This window comes from Phascolarctos cinereus, unplaced genomic scaffold (genome assembly GCF_003287225.1).
Source record: "Phascolarctos cinereus isolate Bilbo 61053 unplaced genomic scaffold, phaCin_HiC Scaffold_4;HRSCAF=312, whole genome shotgun sequence".
In the NCBI taxonomy this organism is placed as follows: Eukaryota; Metazoa; Chordata; class Mammalia; order Diprotodontia; family Phascolarctidae; genus Phascolarctos; species Phascolarctos cinereus.
In genome coordinates, this window is record NW_027555847.1 from 110,626,866 (window position 1) to 110,654,467 (window position 27,602).

The following is a 27,602-nucleotide window of genomic DNA, read 5'->3' on the forward strand; positions in this document are numbered from 1 at the left end:
CTATGTTTTAACTCCCCTTTGAGCATCTTATGCACTGTATTTCCACTTGGCCTCTGCCCATGGGGAAGGACAATATCAATTTTCTCAAGAAGTGAGTCTGTGTTGATGAGGCCAATCCAAAGCATCCCTCAACGGATCTTATTCCTGAGACTGCCTCATAAATCTTTGGATACCCTAAAAAGAAGATGGCAGGATCAGAGGAATGATTGCAATAGAATTGTCTTCTTTCATCTAAGCTTAACAAGGAACCCTTCCAAACATCAAAACTTTAAGGGAGACTCATATTAAGAAATACAAATCCACAAAAACACCTCTACCTCCATCTCTCTGTTTCTCTCTCTCTCTCTCTCTCTCTCTCTCTCTCTCTCTCTCTCTCTCTCTCTAATATATCAGATAAATACACATATGCATATACTATATAAATACATACATACATACACACACACACACACACACTATAGTACCTTCTGAAAACCAGCTTGCTTTTCTATTATTTTTTTTTTTACTGAGCTTATGATTTCATTGGTATAAGGATTTCTGAGAGGATGTCCTGAGACACTGCATATTGACATCTTGTCTGAAACTTATAGTCTGAAAAGTTGCCTAGGTCATCGAGAGGTTAAGAAACTTGCCCAGGGCCCCACAGCCATCATGGCAAAGGCAGAACCTAAATCTGGGTCTTCCCAATGCCTTGGGCAGTCCCTAACCACCATGAAACACTACTTCTTTCCCCACTTTAGCTTCTCAAATGTAGTGAAGTTTGGTTATCCCAAGAACAGCCTTCTGGTATCCTGTAGCTCCTGAATGATTTGTGAAATAGGTCTTTAAGATTTTTTCTTTGGCAGCAAAATTAAAAACAGCCAAAGTGCTTATTTTTAAAAGAATGATTTCCTGGTTCCAAAGACAGCTCTCATTTCACTTTGCATGAAAAGCCCTTGCTGATGTAGCTACAATGAATTCTTCTCAAATGAAGAATTCTATAAAAAGAGGTTCCTGTCCATGCCACAGTTAACTCATGGAATAGATTGTCCTTCTGTATAGTAACTATTTAAATGATTTCTACAATGTTAAGTACTGAAATCAAGTCAAACATTTATCAAGCACCTACTATATCTCAAGCACTGAAGATACAAAGGCAACAATTTGGAATAGAAAAAAAAATTATGTATATCCCTGGGATAATTGCCTGATTTATCAATAAAAAGGAAAAAGTCCATCCATTTACAAGTGATATCTGTAAAAGCCATGCCTTTTCTGCATAGAATTTAAGAAGTGAAAGAAAAGCAACCGAGATGGTATTTCTTTATTGCCTTTTTCAGAAAGGTCAATCCCTTCACCTGCCATTGAAGGCCTTCCAAAATCTGACACCATCTTACTTTCTAACCTATGTCCAGCCATGCTCCTTTCATGCTTGCTGTATTCTCCAGCCCAAACAAACTAATCTCTGTCCTCTGAACATAGGCTGTGCTTTCTCACCCTGCAGATACTCATGTTGGCCTAAGACGTCCTTCCTCATCCTCTTTATTTGTTGATTTCTTATGTATGTTTTAAAGTTCATTTAAAATGCCACTCCTTCTGTGAAGCCTGGGTCCATGACAACCTTTTCCAAAACAAAACAAAACAAAACAAAACAAAACAAAATTTTTTTCTGCCCTCTCATTTAATATAGTTATCTGTATTTGTGTCTTTTCTTCCTACTAGGCAATAAGGGAGAGAATATCTTAGCAAGTCAGTAAGTTGACACATTTATTAAAGTATCTACTATGTCCAGGAACTATGCTAAGTGCTAGGAATACAGAGAAAGGCCAAAATATCCCCTGCCCTCCAAGGAGCCCACATCCTAGGGGAACTAAACTTATTTCTTCTAGTGACCAGCACAACGTTCTACATATAGTAAAAGCTGACTAATGAGTGAATTTGTTGAAAGAAGAAAAACTAAAAGAGAAAAGGATTGAAAGTACCAGGGATTAGATGTCACAACTTAGCTGTAGAGGTTTCTTTAATAGGAGCAAAGATTTAGGGTGGTGATAGAGGATGTGCACAATAGAGACTTTGACAACAGAGAAGATTGCAATAAAGAGACTCAAGACAGAACATCTGAGGCAGCTGGACAGCCTAGGAATTCTGAACCTGGAGTCAAGAAGAAATGAGTTTGAATCCTACCTCAGACATTTACTAGCTGTGTGACCCTGAGCAAGTCACTTAACCTCTGTCTGCCCTAGCTTCCTCATCTGTAAAGCAGGGATAATACTAGCACCTACCTCCCGGGGTTGTTGAGAGTATAAAAAAAGATAATATTTATGAAGTGACTCACAAATCTTGAGATGACATTTAATGCTAGCCATTATTATTATCTTTTCAGTTTTAAGAGAAGCAAACAGCTGGCTGTACCTCATTGTTGTACCCTCTAAAGACACAGGCATAGGACACTGCATGTGTGCATACACATTTGCATATATGTGACTGGAGTGGGGCAGGGAAGAAAATCCAGTAGTCTTATACAATTCATCAGGTGGGGTTGGAGAGGAGGTTCGTTATATAAAGTATCAACATGAAAGGTACTGAGTCCTGTGCCAAGCACGAGTTATATCTGCATGACCAGACACTAAGGCAAGAAACTAAGAAGCGCTTATGCCAAGTCAGGAAATGATTTATAGATGTCTCAGATGGAATATAGTAGGCACTTACATGATTGTCATCTGAAGGAATGAGCTCAGGATAAACTTCCAGACAAATTCTAGAATGCATTATCAAAGGAATGTATCATATACTTAGAGCTATTTAACCTTTAATATTTAATGTTTTAATTAATATTTAACCTTTAAGTTCATCTAATCCACCGATTCTCATTTTCCTGATATGGTAACTGAGGCATAGAGAGCAAAATGACTTGCCCAAGGTCACACAGGTAGTAAACACCAGAAACAGGGTTTGAATCAAAGTCCTCTTTCTCAACGGCAAATGCTGTTTCTAATACACCGCTCCAAATTCTAGAAATGAAAGTAACCACAAGAATGATCACTCAGCTTCGTCAAGTATACTTCCTGTAGCAAGAAAAGAAATATGTGTACACAAATATTCATAGCAGAACTATTTGTATTCACAAAAACAAAACAAAAAGTTGGAAGCAAATGGTTTGCCCAATGAGTGGAGGATGGCCACATAAATTATGGTGTATTAATGTAATCAAATCTCATTGCTGTATAAAGGACAATGAATACACAGGAGTCAAAGAAATACGGGGAGATGTAGCCAAACAGAGAAAGAACAATAAAAAGACTACAATTATATAAATCAAGACAACTTTGAACTGCAACAAAATCCAAATGAAAAACAATAGTCAATAATGGTACTCACCTATTCCAGCATACTTCTGTTGCTGTTCATTCGTTTTGAACTCTTTATGATTTCATTTGGGGTTTTATTGACAGAGATACTGGAGTGGCTTGCCATTCCCTTTTCCAGATCATTTTACAATGAGGAAACTGAGGCAAACAGGGTTAAGTGACTTATCCAGGATCACACAACTGACAAGCATCTGAGATTAGATTTGAACTCAGGTGTTCATGACTACAGGCCGGGCATTCTATCCATTGTGCTACCTAGCTGCCCATTCTTTTAACAAATAATAAACTACTAAAATACAACAACATAGGTACTGTTCATTGCAATCACTCATATACTTTCTTAACTGTTTTAAAAGGGTATTGTATATTGTGCCAGGTAAAATTGTGAGTTAGATAGGGTCTCTATATTCTATCAAAATAAAATTTATCAATAAAAAAAGGACAGGTCATGCCAGATCAGCTACATTTCCTTTTTTTTTTTTTTTAAGACAATTACTAGACTGGTAGACCGGGAATTCAATAGATATCATTTGTCAACCAATTAACAAGCATTTATTAAGTACCTAAAATGTTCCAGGCACTGGGCTAGGAAGCAAAGATACAAATACAAAGAATGAAATGATTCCTGCTCTCAGGAATTTATCTAGATTTTAGTAAAGCTTTTAACAAAGTCTCTTATGCTATTCTTGTGAACATGGAGCACACAAGTTATTGTATAATATATTTATAATTATTTGGCCAGACCTCAGAAGATAGTCTCAAATAGAGTGCCACAAGGATCTCTCCTTGGCTCTGTTCTCTTCAACATGTTTGTCAGTGACATGGATAGAGGTATAGATAACATGCTTATCAATTTGTGGATAACACAAAGCCCTGATGAATAGTTAACACAATATATGATAGATCTGGGACCTCAGAAAATTCTTGACAAGCTAGGGCACTGCATTAAATCTCACATGATACAGTTATCCCTTCCATATCATGACTTTCCCTATTGTGGTTCTGACATATCATGGGCTGGCATAAGAAATAAAATGGAAATTTTGGGGGGAGTTTTTGCAGAAGCTGCAGAGGACACAGAGCCCATGACCAAATACTTAACCCAAATTTTACAATAAGGTGCTATAAACACCCCATAAAAGAATAAGAAAAATTCAGACTTCTTCTCTGGTATGAAGGGAGGGCCAAAAAATTGTATGTGGATTTTCCAGATATGGGAAAGGACGCTGTGCCTCTCACCCCTGCAATGTGGAAAGGATAACAGTATGATATAGTAGGATTTGAAACTTGGTTTCAAAAGAACAATTTCACAAGTAAAAGAACCATGGATAGGTAGCAGTTAATCTGAAAGAGAGCTGGGAATTTTTGTGAACTGCGGGCTCAATAGGTCAATAGCGTGCCAGGCAGTAAAGAAAGCTAACACGGTTGTAGGCTATATTCACATAGAGTGTATACAAGACTAGTTCTACTGTACTCATGGTTCTGTTGTATCTGCCCTGAGTGAGCCATTGGTTTCCTCTGGTCATCCGTCACATCTGGTCAAGAGCACATAAGATGGAGAGAATCACATAGAGAGAAAGCATGAAAGTAGAGACCTTTGGATTCATGCCGTATGAAAATTGGCCGATGGAACAGGAAACCTTTGACCTGGAGGAGCCAGGGGGCAGAACTAGGAGTTGTGTGTGAAAGTTACAGTTAGGTTGATTTAGACTTAAAGTAAAAAACCAAAAACCTAAACAGGAGTGGGGAACCTGTGGCCTCGAGGCCACACGTTGCCCTCTAGGTCCTCAAGTGTAGCTAGCCGGGCAGCACTTGAGGACCTAGAAGGCTACATGTGGACTCCAGGCCTCAGGTCCGCCACCCTTATTACAAACAAACAAGCAAACAAAACTTCTCCTTAAGCAGAGCTATTCCAAAGTGGAATGGATTGCCTCAGGAAGGAGAGGATCACTGGAGATCTTCAGGCAAAGGCTGGGTAACCACTTGTTGCGGATATTATCAGACACATGTTGGACCTAAACATGACAATGTAGTTTGTATTCAGAAGGCAGAAGTTTTGTGGAAGCATAGAGTGTATAATAAAGAGTCCTGCCAGAATACACTTTAGAGGTCAACCAGTCAACTTGTTTATTTCCTAGGTAAGGAAACTGAGGCTTGAATTGTTTATGGGTATATGGAGAGTTAGGGGCAGAGTCATGGCTAGATCTCAAGTTGTCTGAACAGCAAGTTCAGTATTCTGTTCACTCCATTGATTTGTTTTTCAACCCAATGGTTTCTTAAATTATGTCTCAACCATCCTAGGTCATAAACAGCTGTTGTGTTTTGGAAGATAAGAGGAATAAGGCATCTTAAATCTTCTCTGGACCATGCTAATATTTCTCAACCCTCTTTATTGTCAGGAAATGCTTCTTATTCCAATTCTGCTACTTGTTATATAGGTGACCTTTGGCAAATCCCCTAAACTCTCTAGGTCTTAGTTTCCCCATAAATAAAATGAGAAAGCTGGACTGGATTGGTGGTATAAATAGAAATGGGGATCCCTAAAGCATACATAAGAATCACTGAGGACGGTATATTTATCAACTTAGTTTTAAAATGTAATATTATCTATATTTTGTAGTATTTTGTTTATTTTATCAAATATTTCCCAGTTACATTTTCATCTGGTTTAGGTCATACTCAAGAGTGTTGTGGGCCTGTGAAGCCCACAGGCAACATGTTTAACACCTATGGACAAGATCATGCTTTTGTAAATTTAAATCCAAATCATTAGTTTGAGAACATCTTGAAAGCAGGAATTGTCTTTTACTTTTCTTTGTATTCCTAGCACTTAGCATGATGCCTGGCACATGGTAGGTTAATTAATGCTTATTGACTGACCGATCTTATGATTCTATGAACCTAGAGCCATCTTGCTGTGGTTTTAGCTTTTTTCCACCTTTTTTCACATCTTAGGTGAGGTAAAATAATTCTTTTGATTTGCAAGGGGCTTTAAGGTTTTACAAAACACTTTTTTTCACAATAACTCTGTGAAGTGAGGAATGTGAATATTAACCCTCCCATTTTATAGATTAAGAAACTGAGACTTCTTAAAGCCACCCATCTAGGGCATGTCATAGAATTAGAATCCAGGTTTCTTCAACCCTGGTGCTCTTTCTACAACTCCGTGATAGCAGGAGTTAACATTTCCTGTGGAAGGATTCCTTCAATTCTTTATGATCATTAATAAATTACCCTTCCTCTGATCAAATGAGATAATATATTTTGCAAAGCTTAAGACATTGTACAAATGTCAGCTATTATTATTTTCTCTAGGGTATATATGCCAGATTTCTTTAAGTATTCTCAAAAGGACTTTTTAAAAAGTCTTACAAAAGTAGAAACTAAATAAATAAACAGGCCATTGCAATTATGATACAACTGATACCTAATTTTTCATGTAACAAAAACTTGGATGATTTACCATCAAACACTGTCCCTCTAGAATGAGAGAAGACAAAATATCACACTAGCTTAAGAATCTCTAATTAAAGGTATCACTGAAGACACACATGATTGAAAAAAGAGATGAAGGGGCAGCTGGGTGATACAGTGGATAGAGCACCAGCCCTGGAGTCAGGAAGACCTGAGTTCAAATCTGGCCTCAGCCACATAAGACTCACTAGCTGTGTGCCCTTGGGCAAGTCACTTAACCCTGATTGCCTCACCATAAAAAAAAAAAGGCAAAAAAAAGAAAAGAAAAAGGAGATGAGCTGTTCACATGATAAGAATGAAGGATAACAGACAGATAACCCTGAGTGCTTGGCTAGTAATTAAATAATGTGGAAGAAGGCCTTTATAGCATCGTATTTTATGGCAAATTGGTTAAAAAGTAGGAACAAGAAATAAATGGGATGAGAAGTCAAGGGTGGATGTTGATTCCCAGCAATGAATGTAGAGCCCATAAAGATGAGGCCATAGACTTATTTAAGTGTTTGGATGTTAACAAACTTTCAAAATATACAGAACCACTTTAGGTTTTCTCAATCTTAATGCTCTAAAACAGCCATTTAAATGCACATCTCCAGTTGACTTGGTTATTGTACACATGCTTCACTATGTATATTGTTCCTAAAGAATTGGGTTTCCTCTCTCATGCGGGTGTTTCTGTTTCCATCAGGCATCTTCTGGTTTGAGTTTGCTTTGCTTGTAGGAATGTCAGTGTCAAAGAAGGGAGAGCTGTCCTCTGACAATAATCAGCTTTCTCCAAGTAAACAAAATGGACTCTATGGGCCTTAATTCTAAGAATTAGTTAAGAAGAACTTTCAAATGAGTTACACTCAGGCAAGGGCAGAAATAAATGACTTTAAATGGGTACAGATGTTTTCCCCACATATCGCAAAAGGTATCAATTCATAAGATGAATTCTGGCAATGGAATGTCCCTTTGGCTTTCAGGGCTCTGCTAGCAAAATGCACAAAGCAATCAAAATATTAACATCTAAATATGGCTCCGATGCAGCTGTCCTAGTGTGCCAGTTTCTATTAGGTGGACTATTTTGCATACTGCTGGAACATGCCAAAATGCTTGTTTTACTAGTGTTCTAGCAGTGAGCCTAAAACCATTCAGAATCATTTTAAATAGATGAACCTTACATGTTGTCGAACCACGGTTTCATTCAAATTGTATCACAAAAGAGTAAGGCAAAATGAAATCATAATAGATGACATTTATACAGTGCTTTAAGGTTTACAAAGAGCTTTTCACTACTACAACCCTGTAAGATAAATATTTTAGGTATTATCATTATTATTATTCCCATTTTATAGATGAAGAAATTGAGCCTTGAAGAGGTTGAGTAATTTTTCCCCTGTGATCACAGAGCTCAAACCCATTTCTCTCCTGACTCCATACCTGGCAAGCTTTCCACAGTAACTTGCTTCTTCTTGGAAGTAGAGTACTGGATTTGGGGTCATAAAAATCATATATTTTAGGTCACCATAGGACCTTAGAGATTATTTAGCCCAATGTTATCATTTTACAGGACAGGAAACTAAGGCCCGTTTTAGAGATGAGGAAACTGAAAAGTGAAATGTCTCCCAAAGTCACCCAATTCAGCCTAGAATTTGATAGAGCTAGTGTTGTGGTAAAATAGAAAGGCCACTAGATTTGGAATCAGAAGGAATAGGTTTGAATCTCTCCTCTGTTACCATTGCCTACAGCCTTTCCGGGGTGAGTTCTGTAATCTGCAAAGAAAAGAATGATACCAGATGATCTTTAGGAGAGATAAAATAGATCTATAGTAGCTGTTAGGTGAGGGATCATCTAGTAAAGCATTGATGGGAAGATGGGAGGAGTGATAGTGGTTGGTGAGTACTTACTCAGGAGTACCAAGGAAGCTATTTGTCAACCTGATAAGAATATAGAGGACTCTACATAGAAGCCTATTGTCTTCCTAGGGCATATATCCAAGACTTAGCTTAGTCACCTCCCAAGACTTGTCAAGATGGATTACTACGATACACTTCTGGTGATTCACCTAAGCACAAGTGATCTTGTCAGAAGGAACCTAGAAACAATTGCCAAAGATTATGAAGTGTTGGGCAAGAAACTGAAGACAATAGGGACACAGGTGGTGTTTTTATGACTGCTGCACGTGAAAGCAAGGGATGCAGAAGAGAAAAACTGACTGGGAAAGTGAACACATGCCTAACAAAGTTTAAATAGATAGTACCAGATAACCAACCCTAGTTTCTCTCCTGACCTCCAATCCTGCATCATCAACTGCCAATTGGACATCTCCAAGTGGATGTTCTATAGGCAACTCAAATACAAAATATTTTAAATAGAAACCATTATCCTTACCCTCCTCCCCTAAAAAAAAAAACCCACCAAACTTCTGTTCTTCCTAATTTCCCTATTTCTATTGAGAGCACCACTACTTTCCAGTTATTGAGTTTTACAACAACAGATTTATCCTCAAATATTTCCTTTCCCTCATTCCTCATAGCCAGTCAGTCTCTCAGTCTTGCTGATTCTAATTCCACACTAATTCTTTCGTTTATCCCATTCTTTGCACTTACATGGCCACTATCCTAATTCAGAGACTAATTATCCCTCACCTACTCTTTTGCAATAACCTCTTGATAGGTTGTCCTCAACATCTTCCCTCTCTGCTCTAGCTCTCAGAACTACCAAAATGATATGTCTAATGCACTGTTTTAATCACTTTACTTCCTTCAAGAAACTCCTGTCATCTTTATTCTCTCTAGGGTAAAATATAAATTTCTTTAGTTGGCATTAAAAAAATCCATCAGAAGTTAACTCCTGCCTCCCTTTTGAGGCTGATTGCACATTTTTCTCCTCCATACACTACGTTCCAAACAAATGGCCTGCTTGTGGTTCCCTGCACATGACATTCAGCTTCCATTTATGTACCTTTGTACAAAGTGTCCCCACACCTGGAATATATTCCCTCCACAATTCTGTCTCCTTTCCTTCAGAGCTCACCTAAAGTGCTACTTCCTATATAAAGACTCTTAAATCTCTGCATTTGCTGGTACCATCTCACCCACCTCAGAAATTACTGCTTAGTTTTCTGTGTTTGTGCCATTTCCCCCAGTAGAATATATATTCTTTGATGGAAGAAAATATTCTATTTTTTCTCTTTGTATCCCCAGTGCCTAGCACAGTGATTTGAACATAGCAAATTCATCATTAATTCTTGTAGGAGAAAAGAATTCTAATAGTGCAAAGGAAGAATAGATAGGATCCCATGGACTAAACTGGTACAAGGAAAGTCAGGCCAGGAAGGATAAGAAGCTCTCAAGAAAGAAAACCTGAAGATAAAAAGGGAAGCGATCTTGATAAAAAGGAAAAATGAGAGTTGTTTGAAGAAACCAATGTATATGGCCACAGACCATAGAAATAAAAGCAGACAATGGAGAATAGATAAGAAAGCATGACACAGTCCTGTAAGAATAGTGCTAGGAGTGCTAAAAATCAGAATGGCTAAGTGTGATGAGGAAAGCTAAAGACAAAAAAAGAGAGATACTGTTTTGTTTTATTAGATTGGAGGGGAACAAAAGATAGGACAATTGTTCAGAATGGATGGGACAATGAGAGCTAACAACAGATTGCTTTATTCTTACACGACTTCAATCTTCTCTGCTAAAGAGAGAACCTTTGCATTAGAAAGGACCAAAAAGAAAATACTAATAGAAAGTTGATACTCAAGATACACAAGGAGATAGTAAGAAATCATCTATTTGACCTTGATGAATTATATCCCTGGGGACTGCAATAATTGGCAGACATGATTACATGTCTATTGTCAATGATATTTGAAAGAGGTATGGTACTACTGCAGAAATCTCCAATACTACTTCCTTTTAGAAAACAGGAGAAGAACTGCAGAAGAGAAAATGCTTCTGATTGTCAAAAAAAGAAAGAAACTGAAGTGTGTTATTTAGAGGTCATTTACTTCAATTCTTAGTAAAATTCTAAAACAGATTAAAATCTTGTTAGTAAACAAGAAATGGTGATAACCAGCAGGGATTCACCAAGATCAGATGGTGTCATGCAACCTCACTTCCTTTTTCCAACAGGGTTATTAAACTGGTAGATCAGAGGAATGCTGTAAATACAGTTTATCTAAATTTAGCAAAGCATTTGATGATATTCTTGTTGAAAAGATGGAGAAATGTGGAATAGATGATAATACAGTTAATTGAATTCAGAAGTGGTGGAATATCTGTACTCATTAATGGCTCAGTGACATCTTGAAATGAATGGATTGTTCCAGGGATCTATGTTGTCTACTATTTGTCTCAGTGACTTGGATTAAAGGTTTAGATTTGTTTAAAAGCCCTGACAAGCTAACTCCTGCCTAGCTTGGATGCCTATTGCATATTTCTCTACTCTATACGTTATATTCCAGCCAAATGACCTACTTGCTGTTCCCTGTACATGACATTCCTTCTTTCATTTTTGTACAAGGTATCCCCATAACTGGACTGTATTCCTTCCTCAACTCTGCCTCTCTGCCTTCAGGCAGAAGGGTTGGAAATTATATTCTTATACTTGCATAGTTGTATGCTTACTATAAAGGAAATATGTACCTATATAGGTAGGTAGGTACTCACAAGAATAGATGACATACTTATCAAATTTGTAGGTGACACTAAGCCAGGAAGGGCAGCTAACACAATGAATGACAGAGCCAGGATCTAACAGATATCTTGATAGGCTAGAAAATGAGGCTGGAATTCAGTAAGGATAAATGTAAAGTTTTGCACTAGGGTTCAAGAAATCAACTTTACAACTATGAGATGAAGCAGATACAGCTAAACACTAAAACGAGAGGTTTTAGTGCACTACAAGCTCGATACAATTCAACAATATACTATAGTAGACCCCCCAAAAAAGGCTAATGAGAACTTAAGCTATATTAAAAGAGGTATAGTTTCTATGAATAAGGAGGCAACAGTCCCTCTGTGTTCTTCTTTGGTCAGACTGAACTGGGTTATTGTCTTCAGTTCTTGGCTCACAGTTTATGAAGGACATTGATTAACTTGAGAGCAGCCAGAAGAGGAAAAACAAGAAGAAGGGTGATGAGTTCATGTCATCTAAGGATCAGTTGAAGGAACTAGAAATGTTTGGCCTAGAGAAGACAGCATGGATATAATAATTGCCTTCAAACATTTGAAGGGCTGCCTATGTGCAGAGGGATATGGCTTGTTCTATTCAATAGAGTAGGATAAATAGTATAGGTATTATTGTTCCCATTATACATAAGAAGAAACCAAGTCTTGGAAAGATTATATAACATGGCCCATGTAACCCAGTAAATAAATAGGGCAGTCATATCATCTGCTATAACTTTGCAGGGAATTCATGAATTTAAATTTTTGATACAGAACAAAGAAGCGAGTACAACTGATTGAAGATGAATAAAAAAGCATGGTATAGACCTACAATAATACAGTGACAAAGCTAAGAATGGGCTGAATCTGATGGGAAAAGTGGAGTATGATAAAAATTATTGGAGTTCTTTTTTTTTTTGATGGTGGAGAGTTGTATTGAGGAAAGAAGATCAAAGTTGTGATAGGAATATTGCTTCAGAGAGGATGGGATTATAGTAACAGTCAATGGAGAAAAAGCAGAGTTACTTAGCTCTCCTTTTTGCTTCTGTTTTCTCTGGCAAGGAGCATCATTTTTGAAGTGGGAAAAACAATAGGCCTAGGGAGTGGGTCCACACCAGTCATTGGAGATCTTGATCAAAGATTAGCTGATTATTTATCAGGGGTGTTCTAGAGGGAATTGCAGTTAATTTGCAGTTTATGGCCTGCACAACACAAACACACATGCACACACATGCACACACATATACACATCTTACTAGTCCATCATTCAATTTCCTTGTGCTTACTGGAAAGAGTACCTAATGCCAAAAGGACATCTTTTGAACATTTACTGTTAAAGGAGCTTAGTCTACTCAGAGCCTCAAGCTTTCCACCCACACTTAAACTAGTGCTCTAGAATTCAACTCTGTCTAGTTTGCTAAATTGGTAGATGTGCACTATTACTCATTAAGCAAATTTATTGCCCAAGAAGATGTGAACATATACAATTGGCCTTAGATACAACTCAGGCAGGTGTAGTGCATCCCTCCAAAGCTGCATACTGGGGCACATCCTTGCTATAGTTCAGGATACCTTTGCCAGGGATCTCTCACTGGGATCATTCATATTTGGATTTGCTGGCAGCCAATCTTATTCTCTTTTGATGATTTAGGCAAACAACTGAACTCACTTTTATGGTGGGAGGAATAATGGCATGGATACTATGGCCTGATTACCAACTTTTTGATAGCTAATGTTACTCAGATCTCTTGTGGTTCAAATATTTGGTAGCAACCAAAGAGTAAAACAATTTAGATAATTTCCAGAGACAGAAGTCCTGGGTTCAAGACCTAGCCCTAACACTTTTAGCTTGTCAGTCAGACAACAAGCCTTTAATAAACACTTACCACATTCCAAGCATGTTATGACAATCCCTGCCCTCAGAAAGCTTGCCTTCTAAGGATGAAAAACAATTCACAAAAGGAAGATAGAAAGGGGTGAAAGAGATCAAAATACCAAGTATTGCATATGATAACAAAATCTGGAATGCAGGCTGATGAGCTTGAAGAAGCACATAACTTGTAAATCCTCTTCTTGTATCTCATTATGTCATGCAGGTGAGACTGGATCTCAAAGACTGTGCCAATGGAATATAACCTTTGGTCAATTCTCCCAAACCATCATCCCATATCCCATCAGTTAGTCAAGTAACATTTATTAGGTACCTACCATATGCCAGGAACTGTTCTAAGTGCTAGAGAGACAAAGAAGGGCAAAGGACAGAATATAATCTTGGTCTTACAGGTCTCTTGTCCAAAGATCAGCCTGAGTTCAGGGAGGTGTGCCACCAGATTGGTGAATTTTTCAAACACAAAAACTCTCAAAGGGGAATTTGAGCTGTTATCTTCATTGGTGGAAAGAATACCAACATGAGTGAAATTTGATCCAGTAGAAATAACCTAAGCTTTGGAATCAGAGTACTAGGTTCTTCTCCTGCCTCTGACACTCTGACACTGCCTAAGTGGCCTTGGACAAATCACTTAACCACTCTGGGTGATCTTTAAAATTGCCTGATCTTGAAAATTAGGAGGGTGAACTAAGTGATCTCTGGGGTCCCTTCCATTGGTTCTATATAGATCCTTGAGATGTTATGTTGATAATAATATTTGCATTACCTATCTGCAAAGGTTGATATGAAGAAAGAACTTGTCAAACTGTATATGTGATCTGTTATTATTATCTAATAATGATAAACATGCAAAACGATAGCTATCCAGCTTTGTCTTGATACTGCACCTGCCAGCCCAGGGATAGAATCCATAACTCAGGGCTTCTGCAATGTGTCATTTCTGTTTTCTTATTACAATGGTGCTATTGGAAAGAGGCTCAACCTGATAAAGTAGACATATTTGGATCTAAACAAAAGTTCTAAAGAAGAGAATATTCTTGTTTCCCCACTCCCCCATACTGCACAGCTTTCATTAACTGTCTTTATGTCCAATTGCGTGAGGTGCCAGTAAGAAAAATGGAGATGTGACTCTGTGAACCTTGGTTTACAATCTATCCCATTGTCTGGGCCTGTAGAAGGACACAAAACAAGCTAGCAAAGGCATCATCCCTAGAAAACAGTGTTTCCAGTCTTGGCCCACCCTCTCCTGATCCCATTAATTATAGAGGGGACAGGACAATGTTGGTTCCCCTGCCCATTCAGGAAAGGAACATAAGTGTAGGGTAAATAAAGAGTGTCATGTCTGGGGAACTAGGACGTGGTGGATTAGAAAATTATAGACATCTTGTGCAAGCTTGGTGAGGTTTTCCTTGCAGGATCATACCAATTATGCAGGTCTTTCTATTCACATAAAGCATTCATATAATCACCGCCACTTACAACTGGCCTATTCTTGGAAGATGACAAAGCGTGCATTGTAGAAGACTTTATTAAACAATTATAACAGGTGAAAACTTCTGCATTCCTTTTTCATTATGTCTTAGGCACTTGGGCACTGGGAACAGGAAAGGTGCTGAGTTGCTTACATACCTGGCCCAGGCCATGCAGTTTTGAGCCTGACAAACTAGTTAGATTCTGGGTAAGGAGCTGAGAATAATGCTTTCATTGTCAGGCCAGAAGGAAAACCGGCAGCTGCAGGGTGTGTAGGTAAATACATGGGAAAGGGAGAAGATTATATACAGGGTCAAAACCAATGATAATGTGTCTTGCCTACTATTCTTAGGCCAGGCACATCAAACTGTACTTGGTGTGAAGAAGTACAGGTTTCAATTTAGGTAATGTATATGCTGCTGAAGCCAAGAAGAGGTCTGTGACCATGGCAATCTATCTCCTGTAGATTAATATATGCTGGAGGTAGGTGTGTCATAAAGTAGAGTTAATTCAGGGGAGCCACCTCTCCGTATTTCCCTCCTCTTCCCTAATGCCTTTGTGCTTGCTTGCAAGAGAGTCTTAGTAGGTGTAGGGCTATTGCTTTTAAATGTTGCCCCTGACCCAGATAATGTCAAAATGTCTGAATGCTTGCAATACTCTTTTTTGAAAAAGAGCATCTCTAATGTAATGCAAATGCACATCATGGGGAAATTCCAGCTGAGAAAATGAAGCCTTATATTTCTAAAACCATATACATGTCAATAGCCCATTATTCTCCAGTTTTAAATGTAATTGCAGCCCAGCTTTGAATGAATTCCTGAAATAATAAAATGCACCGAGTAGCAGGCCTCAAGTTCTCCAGTTATTTTGCTCTTGCTCTTCCTCCCCCTAGGCCCTCCCCCTCCTCTAAAGCAAGAGGAGATTGTAAAGAGAGGAGGGGGTAAAGGAGGGGATCAGAGAGAAAAGTGAAAGTCATAGGCTTTTCTTGAATGTGTAATTGGAATACCATGTGTATAGAAAAATATGCAACCACTACAACAGCCATGGGTCTAAAGCATTTATTGAAACATATCATGGTCCAGTTCTGCGTGATAAATTATTTCCAGGCAATTAAGAATAATTATAATATTTTTCTTTGGAAGGGACTTCCTTCTATGTCCCATTTTCCTTTAAAGCTGATGTTTCCTGTAATATGTGAAGAACAACTGTTTTGAAAGACTCTTTTCTTAGGCATGTGCTTTTTGATGCTTTTTTTTCATTCTTTTTAGGCATGACTGTTTTTGAGATATTTACCACCTGTGGAATAGGACTTTTATCAGCAGTATTGGTGAGTTCTGTTATCTCATTATTTCATGGCACTGCCCCCTTGCCATTCTCTTGATTCCTCTTCTCAGGAATATTCCAAGAAATGTCTCTCATGATCAAAACCAGCATTGATTAGAATAACAGAGTGGAGGCTTGGAGTGATGTTTCCCATTTTCTCCCCTCTTCTCAAGGTGATAGAGTCTATATCTCATTTCAATAAGTGAAACTGATGTGTCTCAATTTCCTGGAATAAGAATGAGGGACCTACTAAATGCATTTCTGGAAATAGGAAATGCATCTTTCGAGAACTAGATGCAGTCTTAGTGAATCCCACATTTGGACAGCAATTTTAACCTAGCCAACCCTTTCTAATTTGGGGGGGAAATTCTTTATTAGGTAGTTGTTCTAAATACAACTTGTGGACCTATGAACTTCCTCAAGTATCTCTGGTTTGGTAAGGAACAAAAATTGAAAAAAAAAACTATAAAGTGGTAGATGATTATTAGAAGATGACAGATGTGGACTTTTTTTTCCCGTTCTGTTAGTAAGAAATTATACTGATATTCATTTACTTTCAGCAGTTTTCTATAGCCTTCACATATATCAGGAGTGCTGTTCCTTTTGCCTAAAGATTTCAAAAAGTTCTCTAACATTCACAGACTTTCACAAGACTCCTGATGTAAATAAGAGCAAATCTATTAAATAGATATGAGGACAGCTAGGTGGCACAGTGGATAAAGTGCCTGGCCTAGATTCAGGAGAATCTGAGTTCAAATTTGACCTCAGATATTTATTAGCTGTGTGACTCTGGGAAAATCACTTTCCCAGTTTGCCTTCGTTTCCTCATCTGTAAAGTGAGTTGGAGGAGGAAATTGCAAACCACTCCAGTTATCTTTGCCAACAAAACCTCAGAGACAACTGAACAGCAACAGCAAATTAGATATATGTATAGATATGTATGCCAAGGTACAAAGCAGGGGCTGGGAAACAGATTTAGCCTAGGCACTCTGAGGTCATTTAGGTCAGTCACCTCATTTCCTTTTTTTTAAAAAATTTTATTAATTTATTTTGATTTATCAAAAATCAATTCCATATGCTTTTAAGTTGAAATTTTTTCTCCCCCTTCCTCCCCCCCCACCCTCCCCAAGATGGCATACAATCTGATATAGGCTTTACATTTACATACCCATTAAACATATTTTTACATTAGTGAAGTTGTAAGTAAAAATTAAAACCAATAGGAGGGACCATCAGAAACATGAAACAAAACTCAACAGAAGGTAAAAATAAGTGATAGCGATTCGACTTCCATAGTTCTTTCTTTGGATGGGGAAAGCATTTTCCATCCCGAGGCCTCTGGAGATGTCTTAGATCTTTGTAATGCTGAGAAGGGTTCAGTTTAACAATCTTAGTCATTGCATAACGTGGCTATTATTGTGTACAAAGTCCGCTTGGTTCTGCTTACTTCACTCAGCATCAGACCATATAAGTCTTTCCAGGTTTTTCTGAAGTCAGCCTGTTCATCATTTATTATAGCACAATAGTATTCCATTACATTCATATACCACAACTTGCTCAGCCATTCCCCAGTTGATGGGCATCCTCTCAGTTCCCAATTCTTTGCCATCACAAAAAGAGCTGCTATGAATATTTTTGTACATGTGGGTCCTTTTCCCATTTGTTTGAACTCTTTGGGATATAGCCCTAAAAGTGCTATTGCTGGATCAAAGGGTATACACATTTTTGTAGCCCTTTGGGCATAATTCTAAATTGTTCTCCAAAATGGTTGGATCATTTCTCAACTCCACCAACAATGTATTAGAGTCACCTCATTTCCAAGGTGAGAAACTAAAACCCAGAGTTGTTAAGTAATTTGACCAAAGTCACATGGGTAGTCAAGAATTGAACTAGGATTTAAACTGTGTTCCTATGACTCCAAATCCAGCATTCCTTTCATTGTACTACAATGAGTGCTTACTTAGATTGATCACTTAAAAAGGAAGAAAAACATCGGATTCTTTCAATCCATTTCCCTAATTTAACCATAAAGTCCTTTCAAACACATGCATCTACAAAACTGGTTGATTTGCAATTGATCTCAAACATGTTCCATCTTTCAAGGCTCAACTCAAATGATATATGCTGAATGAAGTGTTTTGTTTTGCTCCTCATTCAAAGTAATCTTGTCCTCCTCTGAACATAACAGGTTTTAAAGCTCTCTTATTTTTCTGCACTAAATTTTGCATCATAATTATTTGTGTATATTTCATCTCACATAAATAAGACATGGGATTCATTGTACAAGCACAGCTCAGGTTGGAAGAAATGGGAAGAAAGAAAGAAATCCCAATAAAAGAAGGTGTTTAAAGTGAAATTATCCCTTCCACATTGTGACTTTCTCTATAGTGGTTTTGATATATTGTGGGTCAGCATAACAAATTAAATGGAAATTTGGGGGAGTATTGTGGAAGCTGCAGATGACATGTGAAGGCCAACAGATGACACAGAAAAAGTTTAGAAACTCAGAAATGCATTTTATGTATATATGTATGTATATATATATATATATATATATGTATGTGTATATGTATGTATTATTGTATGATACCAACCTAAATTTTGCAATAAAGTACTGTAAACACCCAATAAAAGCAAATGAAAAAGTTCAGACTTTCCTGGTACAAAAGGAGGGCCAAAAACTTTTATTCAGATTTTCTAGATCACTGGGGCATTGTACTCCTAATACCCCTGATTTGGAAAGAATAATAGGATACCTTTGTTATTTAACAGGATACCTCTGTTATTTCTGTTAGGTTCCTAGTCACTATACTGTAACCATTGCATTTACATTCTAGTGATTATAAAACAGAAAATGAACCATGAATCTACAAACCTAGCTTGAGTCAAAAGAAACAGGAATAAATAAGGATCCCAAAGGATATTTGTCACAAGGACTTTTTCTTAGACTTTTCTTGATAAAAGGAATCAAAGCTGTGGCATAAGGGTAGTTCCATAAAATAATGAGATTGTAGACCCCACTAGTGACTGCAAGTTTCTTGAGGTCAGGTAGCACATATGACTTGTGTCTGAAATCTCTATCACATCTTAATAGTTCTCTGGCAGACAACAGTCACTTTGAAACCCCACATAAAATTTTTTGTGAGCCTGAAAGAACCATATAAGTATAAGCTAATATTATGATAAGTAATAACAAGTTGCTTATACAGATTATTATTAGTAATAGTAATAATAAAAATAAATATTGTCTGATGAATAAATGTACTCAGCCCAGAATAACTAGGTTCAATAAGCTTGAGAAAACTATATTCCCAAAGAGAGACTTCTCACAGCCAGAGGTTACTTCAGTCAAAATCAACTTACCTCAGTTTTAGGAAGTACAAGACTTAGATGATGTCAAGTACTGAATTTATTTTCCTTGGGTAAGTTTTGCCTCCTTTTTTTTCTGAAGGAATACTGGGGTCCTCAAAAAATATTTGCTGAAGTGTTACTGGCTACCTTTAAGCTTTCATCTTCCTTTAATATATGTCACAGGATGAATTCATAAAAATTCCACCTATCTGTTTCCCATCAAGCTGAATGTCTGTCACTGTTTGAAACCCTGAGGACAGACAAAACTGTAAAATTAACTCTCCTTCAGTCCGAGGGGGGAAAATACAGATAAAAACAGTCTCCTCAGGACTTAAAGTCTGTGGTGGTTGATTAGTCCCTGCAGTAGGGAAAATTAAATTTTGTGGTTGAGACCAGCATGCTTGGATGGTTTAATAATGCTATGGCCATCATCCAATGGCCGACAACCAAAAAACGGAGGTACTCGCTGTACTTTACTCCCTCGTGCAACACCTGAAAATCCTGGGGCGAATCAAACAGCAAATTAAAGCTCAAAAAACCTTCACCTGCAAAACATGTACTGTATTAGGAACTCATTTTAATGCTTTCTGGCTGAAGTCATAGGGGCAGGAACCTCAAAGGAATGACAAAGGTATCCTGGTAAGTTCTCTCAGCACCTTCTCATGGGGCTTTCTTTGTTTCACCCCCTTTCTTCTAACTTGAGCTATGCCTGTAGCTTAGTGGTACATTCTCTATCTAAATCCCAAGCTGTACCAGAGCCAAATTGCACACTGAGTGGCAATCAAGTTACACACACACACACACACACACACACACACACACACACACACACACACACACACGCGAGCGCGCGCCTTTTCATGCACCCCTTATGAATGAACATATACATGAAGGGCTGTTGTTGATTGGAAAGAAAAGCATTTTAGACCCTGTCCCCTCCCGTGAATCTCTCACAGGGCCCCTGCAACTCAATGTGGCATCAACATCGCATTTGACTTCCAACTATTTTTCAAGTGGTGCACATGAGGAGTCCACATTGCTTGGGGAGTTGGAGAAGAATCAATTGGGTCAAAGACCTTTTTTCCAAACTGAACTTGCACATTTAAATAGCAAAATACCCCCCAAAGCACCTTTAAAGACAAAACAAAACAGAACTGTATACAGAAAGGGAAGGGTTTGGTCAGATTTTAAAAATAAGGAATAATAATAATCAACATTAACATTTGTCTTAAAATTTGCAAAGTTTTAAATATTTTATCTCATTTGATCATCACAACAATCGTGTAAGATCACAATATTATAGGTATTATTAGTCCCATTTTACAGATAAGGATAAGCAATCTGGGGCTTACAGAAGAAAAGCTATTCATCTGAGATTTCTGAGTTAACAAAGATATAATTTGGAGAGTTTAAGGAAGTCCCTGTATTTTTGTTCAAAGACAGACTCCTGACAATGAGGTCTCACTTCCCCAACAATGGACCGGAGTTAGCAAAATTTCTGTCAACATCATTGTACTGGAGGGAGTACAAAGTGTATGTAACAGCTGGGGTTGTGGAAAATATTTCCTTTGGGAAGAAGCTGAGATGAATGAGTGTGGGCTCTGGCTTGTGAAGCTCAGAAATACATACTTAACATTTGGATTAATAGGCAAGAGAATAATTTTTTCAGATTCACTTTAAAGTTTAGTGTTTGTCAGAGACATTGCGTCTCCTCTCTCTTCTCACTACCCTACAACCCTCCTGTGTCCCTTAATTAGAAGACAACGTTTGAAGCCAAAATCTATTTAGAATATATGATTTTGGTTATCTCGTGCTTTATAAGCCAGAAGAAATAACTTATAATGTATTTTGGATAATATTTGAGTATATGCGTAACTACCAAATCTCATCAAGTTGAGAGGGACCTCAGAGATCATCTAGTCTATTTGGCAAATGAGGGAATTGGTACCTAGGAGGTTAATGTGACTTAGCTAAGGTCAAACAGATGGGAAATGACAAAGCTAGGATTTGAACACAGGTCTTCTGAATCCAGAGCTAGTTGTGTTCTTTCTCCTAACTATGCAGAAATGGAGTGGGATTCACGCAGCTATTGTTATGGATAACAAAATGTAAAATTATAATGAATTTGGAGGTTTCACTGAACAAGGAAAAATTCCGGCATTTACACTGGTAGGCAGAATCTGTGGTGTCAACCATATAATATAACTTATGTCTGGCTATCGCTCATTCACAAAGTTCACGTTTAAGAAACAGTAGAAAAAGCTTATTCATACTCAAAAGGAAATCCAGCAGGGAAAAGGAAAGTCAGTTCTCATCCATTTGATTACCCACTAACTCTGGGTATACCCCAAGGCTTCCAGATGAGTATTTTGTTACTCAAATAGATTTCAATCTACAGAAAACAAAATTTATTCTTTTTTTGCTTGATTTTTTTTACTTCCACTGAAAGGTTCTGAGAAAAGAGATTAGATTCTCCTTTCTGTAGATTCAAAGCAAAATGGAAAAAGCACTGGATTGGTAACATGGGCTCTTTGCCCCTAGCTGACTGTGATCCTTTGGTCAAGTCATTCAGTTGTTCAAGGTCTCAGTTACTTCATCTGTAAAATAGAGGAGAAGGTCTAGAGAATATTCAGAGTCCCAGCTAGCTCTAACATTCAATAGATTTATGGTCTTCATTGATACAGAAAGGCATTATTCTCAGAACTACTAGTTAGTTGCACTCAGAGTGATCATCAGTGGATCAGTATCCATTGAGGAAATATCAAAATAGATATTACTATACCAACAGACATTGAAGCTTAGCATTATCCTTTAATAAATGACCTGGATGATGGCCTGGAGAACACTCTCATTGAATTGGCCAGAGGGTTAAACTGAGTGGGAGGAGGGGCAGCAATATTAGCCAGCAACTTGTGACAGCAGAATCAAAGTTAGTAATGACCCTGAACAATTGGAAACAAAATCAGAAACGAATGAAGTTCAAGAAAGACAAGTCACAGGAAAGAAAAGCATATTTCCTAAACAAAAGTTGGGGGAGGCCTGAGAGTTATGCAGACTCCTCATCAGAATTCTTTGGCAAAGTAAATCTTGTGTCCTCAGAATCATTAACTCTGGCATATTTTATGTTAAATCTGGGGCCAATGGACTAGAAGTTCCCACCTCCAAAGGTCTCCATCTTCCCCAGGGTGCAGCAGCCACCAACAGGATGCCCTGACACTGCTATTAAGTTTTTTTAGTTTAAATATATTACCTCAAATATGATCTGTACCCCTAAATTGAAATCTCTTTAAAGTACTGCATACACTGATAAATATCACACAGTTTAAGTCATGTGCTGGTTTTATGTAAGACAGATTTGGAGAAATGGGACATATTTTAATATAGGCAGTACCCTATTTTATCTTTACTCCTCATACCAGCTTCTATCAGAGACTGTTTTTGGACCATGGCAGCTGCCAATTCATTCATACAATTGAAAGCTATTGAAGTTCTTTGACATCAACAAAGAGAAGAATCAGTCAACTCAGTTCTCATCCATTTGATTACCCGCTAACTCTGGGTATACCCACAAGGCTTTTAAATGCTTACTATATACCAGGCTGTGTACTAAGCTCTGGAGATATAAAGAGAAAGCAAAACCAGAACTTGACCTCAAGGAACTTATATTCAAATTGTGGGGACAACATATACAGGTATGTATTTTGTATTTAAGTTTTAATATTTAAGTTTATAATGTTTCTTTTTTCTTTTCTTACTGTGTATTTTTAAGTTTTAGTATTTAAGTCTAAAATTAAAAAAAAACACACATACAAGTTGCATGCAAATTAGACACCATATGACCTTAAAAGAAAAGCTTCACGGCCCAGGAAAGGTCTCCTATAAAAGGTGAAGTTTTAAAGGAAGCCAGGGATTCTAAAAAGCAGAAGTAAGAAGGGAGAACATGCCAGACATGGGGACAGCTCATGTAAAGACTTGGAGATGGGAGACATAGGTTTATTTATGAGGAACAAGAAGTAGATTATCATGGTTGGATTATGGAATTCATGGAGGGGAGTATAAGACTGGAAAACTAGGAAGGGCCAAGGTTGTGAAGAGCTTTAAATGCTAAATAGAAGTTTCTATTTGTTCTTAGAGGCAATGAGGAGTGTATTGCATAGAAATAGCCTGACTTGAGCTTTAGGAAAACCACTTTGGCCACACTGCGGGGGATGAATTAGCTCAGGGACCAACTTGAGAGAGGAAGAACCAGTTAGACTTTTGCAATAATTTAGGTGAAAGTTAATAAGAGGTGTGTGCATGGGGAGAAAGAAAGGACTGGATTGAAAGATGTTGTATAGGTAGAAATAATACAAGTGATAAGACTGGATATGCTGGATAATTCCAAGGTTGGAAACTGGAGTGATTAAAAAGATGATGATGTCCTTGGCATCAATAGGGAAGTTTAGAAGAGAGTTAGGTTTCAGGAAAATAATAAGCTTTGTTTCAAATATATTGAGTTTAAAATTCAAACTGGATATGAAACATTCAGTAAGTCATTTTTGATATAGGACTGGTACTTAGGAGAGAATCTAAGACTAGAGTTGTAGATCTGAAAAGAATCTTCATAGACATAATAATTGAACCCATAGGTGTTGATGAGATCACAAAGTGAGAAAATATGGAGAGAAAAGAGAAGAGAGCCTAGAACAGAGCCTTGGGATAGACCCAAGGTTAGTAGGCATAACATGGATGAAGATCATAGATCTAGATTTGGAGGGGTCCTCCAATTTCATCCAGTCCAGCACACAGATGAAGAAACAGGCCCAAAGAGAAGTGACTTGCTTAAAGTCACAAAGGCAGTGTTAGAAGCAGGATTTGAAGCCGGATCATCTGATTCCGTAGACAGTAACTACTCTTTTTCACTATAGAAGACACAGTAGATCCAGAAAATAAAACTGAAAAGGAATTATAGAAAGAGTACCCAGAGTATTCTGAGAGGGTATTCAGGAGGAGAAGGTGATCAACATCACTATAGAAATTTATGACCAAATGCGATAGAGAGGTCAAGAAAGATGAGAGTTGATTTAATTGCCATTAGGTAGGAAAATTTAAAAATCATCAGTAACTTTTGAGAGAGCGTTTTCAGTTGAATGATGAGATATAAGCCAGATTGCAGAAGGTTTAGAAGAAGATGGGAGAAGAGGAAGTGAAGGCATTGAGTGTAGATGGCTTTTTCAAGGAGCTAAACTGAGGAGGCAAAGTAAAATACAGCATGATAAATGGTGGAGAGTTTAAGGATCTTGTTATAGGTTTTTTAAGAATGAGAAGATAATGAATTTTTTAGGTTAACAGGGAAGGCACTAGTAGATGGGGAGAGATTAAAGATTAGAGGGGAGTGTTTGTGGGGGAGAGCTCCTGGAGAAGACAGGAATGGAGGGGAGCAAAAGTACATGAAGATGGGGTGGTCTTGGCAAGGAGAAGTGCCTCCTCTTCATCAGAGTGCTGGAGTGAAGGCGTAGATAGATGTCAGAGGGATATGAGATAAGGAGAAGGGGAGAAGGCAACTCTCAGCCAATGGCCTTGATTTGATGAAGTATTAGATGAAGTGCTCAATTAAAAGGGCAGCGGAAAGGGGGAGCATGAGAGAATTACGGAGAGAAGATAAGGCTTGGAATAGCCTCTGTGGTGAGTAGGATAGAGAATCAATTATGGAGGAGTAGAAGAATTGCCTTGATACAAAGGGGATTTAGTTGATATTAAAAACCATAAATTTGGGGTTGACCCAGTCAGCACTACTGTGTTCCATCCTCTGGCTTTTTCTCAGCTGCATATGAATAGGAGTGGAGGTGGATAATGGGAGTAATTCAGGTCTGGTGTTTTGCAAGGCAGGAAAAGCAATAAGACAAGAAAACAAAGGATGCAAGAGTAGAAGAGGCTGTAGAATTGAAGTGGTTTGACCTAGGTTTTGAGAATGGAACTCTACAGTCTCCTCCGTTTGCACCCTTTGTTCTCATATCCTATATGCTCCTCATTACCTCTTCTAGACCATTAGCTAGGTGATATGGTGGAGAGAGCACTGGACCTAGAGTCAAGAAGACCTGAGTTTAAATCTGGCCTCAGACGCTTACTAGATGTATGACCCTGGGCAAGTCACTCAACCTGCTTTCTTCCATCCCTCTATCTGTAAAACATGGAGATAATAATAGCATCTATTTCCTAGGGTTGTTGTAAAGATCAAATGAGATAATAATTATAAAGTTCCTGGCATGTAGTTAGTGCTATATAAATGTTAGCTATTATTATTATTTCTGCCATCACTAAGCAAATTCTTCTTCTCTGAAGGTCACTCTATCCACATCCATCACCCAATCTGGATCATTCTGACCATTAATTACTGACCCTCAGGATATTTTATATTCTTTCTCAGTAAGTATATGGTCTCATAATCTCTCTACCTCTTGCCCTAATACTAACAGAATTCATCAAGTATGCAGATGTACCCTAAAGTACCCTAACTTCCAAGTTCCTCAATTTATACAACTCCCATAACCTACTCTTCTCCCCCACAACCTCAGCTACAAGTAGAGACTACCCTACACTTGATATTATCTTCAATCTTCATGGTCAAGAACTATGAAACTCTGTGATCTGATCATATTCTTTTATCATCCCTTCTTTTCTTTTAACTTCTTATTCTCTGTGCCTCAATTTTCTCATCTGTAAAATGGGGGCAATAATAGCACCTGCCTTCCAAGTTTATCATTAGCATAAATGACACAATATTTGTGAAGTGCTTTGAAGAGCTTAAAGTACTATATAAATATTAATTATTTTACTATTATTATTATTTACACAAACCTAGAATGTAAACCTTAGAGGGTAGGTGTGAGGTAAATGGGAATGATAGAACAGACAAGAAGGAGATGGGGAAGGGAGACTGTTCTTGGCTTGTTGGGGGTACTACCTCAGGATGTGGAGAGTAATAGGGCATGGGAGTATATTAACCATTACAGGATAAGTCCAGGTGATTGGAAGAACTCTCCTAATGAAGGCAGTGGATTAGAAGGTTTCCTGTTATTTCCTAGTCTTCCCCTCAGACAGCAGGAAGATGAAGGGCTAAGGGCACATGACTCCAAATTCTCCTACACTTAATACTTCCTCCTGAAAATCTCAATGAATCTAACAATCCGGGGAGATCACCCAGGTGAAGTACTATTCTCCTGGAAAGAGGGGATCAACAGAGCAGCCTAACCTTGACCTCATCTCCAAATTGGTAATACTGTTCCTGAATACCTTCCTGGGACTAATCTAACCTCAGTGTGCTCCCCAAAGCTACCCAAGGAAGTAACTAAAATGCAACAAAATATTAACTTTCTCACTTCATTGCCAGTAGATATTTAACAACCAATATAATTGCACAGATAGCGCAGAATTCAAGAAGCCCCAATGCCTAGTAAGCTGTCCAGGTTTACAAAGGTACTACATACTTCCCTTATTACTTAAAAGGTTGCATGCATTTGTGATCAAGATGAGAGTATGGTACAGATCTCAACTATCCCCACTTTCTCATTCTTTGTGAGATTATTCATGGTCCTTCACGAATCCTCTATGAGGATTCATCCAAAGTGCTAGAGGCCTTGGGAGCCTTTTACCATTGCATAAAGATGTTACATATATTGTCACTTTTAAGGCATTTGGTTTTTGACTATTTTTAATAGGGAAGCTTTCTATGCAAGAAGTGGGGTAGTAACCTGGAAATGACTTACATAAGAAGAAAAGACATCGACAAAACTTATTTAAAAGGGATAAAGAAAAGTACGTGGGTACTTAGGTTATCTGTTTTCCCTCCCTTTTTTCATATCTGGCCTAACTTCTTTACTGTATGATATCTTTTCCAACACTTCATCATGCAAGTCTTCATTGGTAATATGTCACAGCCTGCTTATGCCTATCATATATCTCTCATCTGCTCTTTCAGTTGCCAATAATTCTCATTCTTCAGTGATTCTGGGGTCTTCATATGCATAGTCATGGAGGATCACTGGAAGAAGATGCTTCTAAAAAGACAGATTTCTGTTTCATGAGCAACTGAAGATGGTTGAAAGTGCTATTCCATTTCCC

General features: G+C 37.9%; 2 long non-coding RNA genes across 2 annotated transcripts in view; one reads left to right on the top strand and one right to left on the bottom strand.

The window, feature by feature from the left end:
• Positions 1-27,602, bottom strand: part of LOC110196484 (uncharacterized) — a 109,712-nt gene that overhangs the window by 55,243 nt on the left and 26,867 nt on the right. The gene's annotated exons all lie outside the window — the stretch shown is intronic.
• On the top strand, positions 15,181-25,935 carry LOC110196485 (uncharacterized). Its single transcript, XR_002321233.2, has 3 exons — positions 15,181-15,311; positions 16,097-16,155; positions 25,824-25,935. It is a non-coding gene; the product is annotated as an uncharacterized LOC110196485 (long non-coding RNA).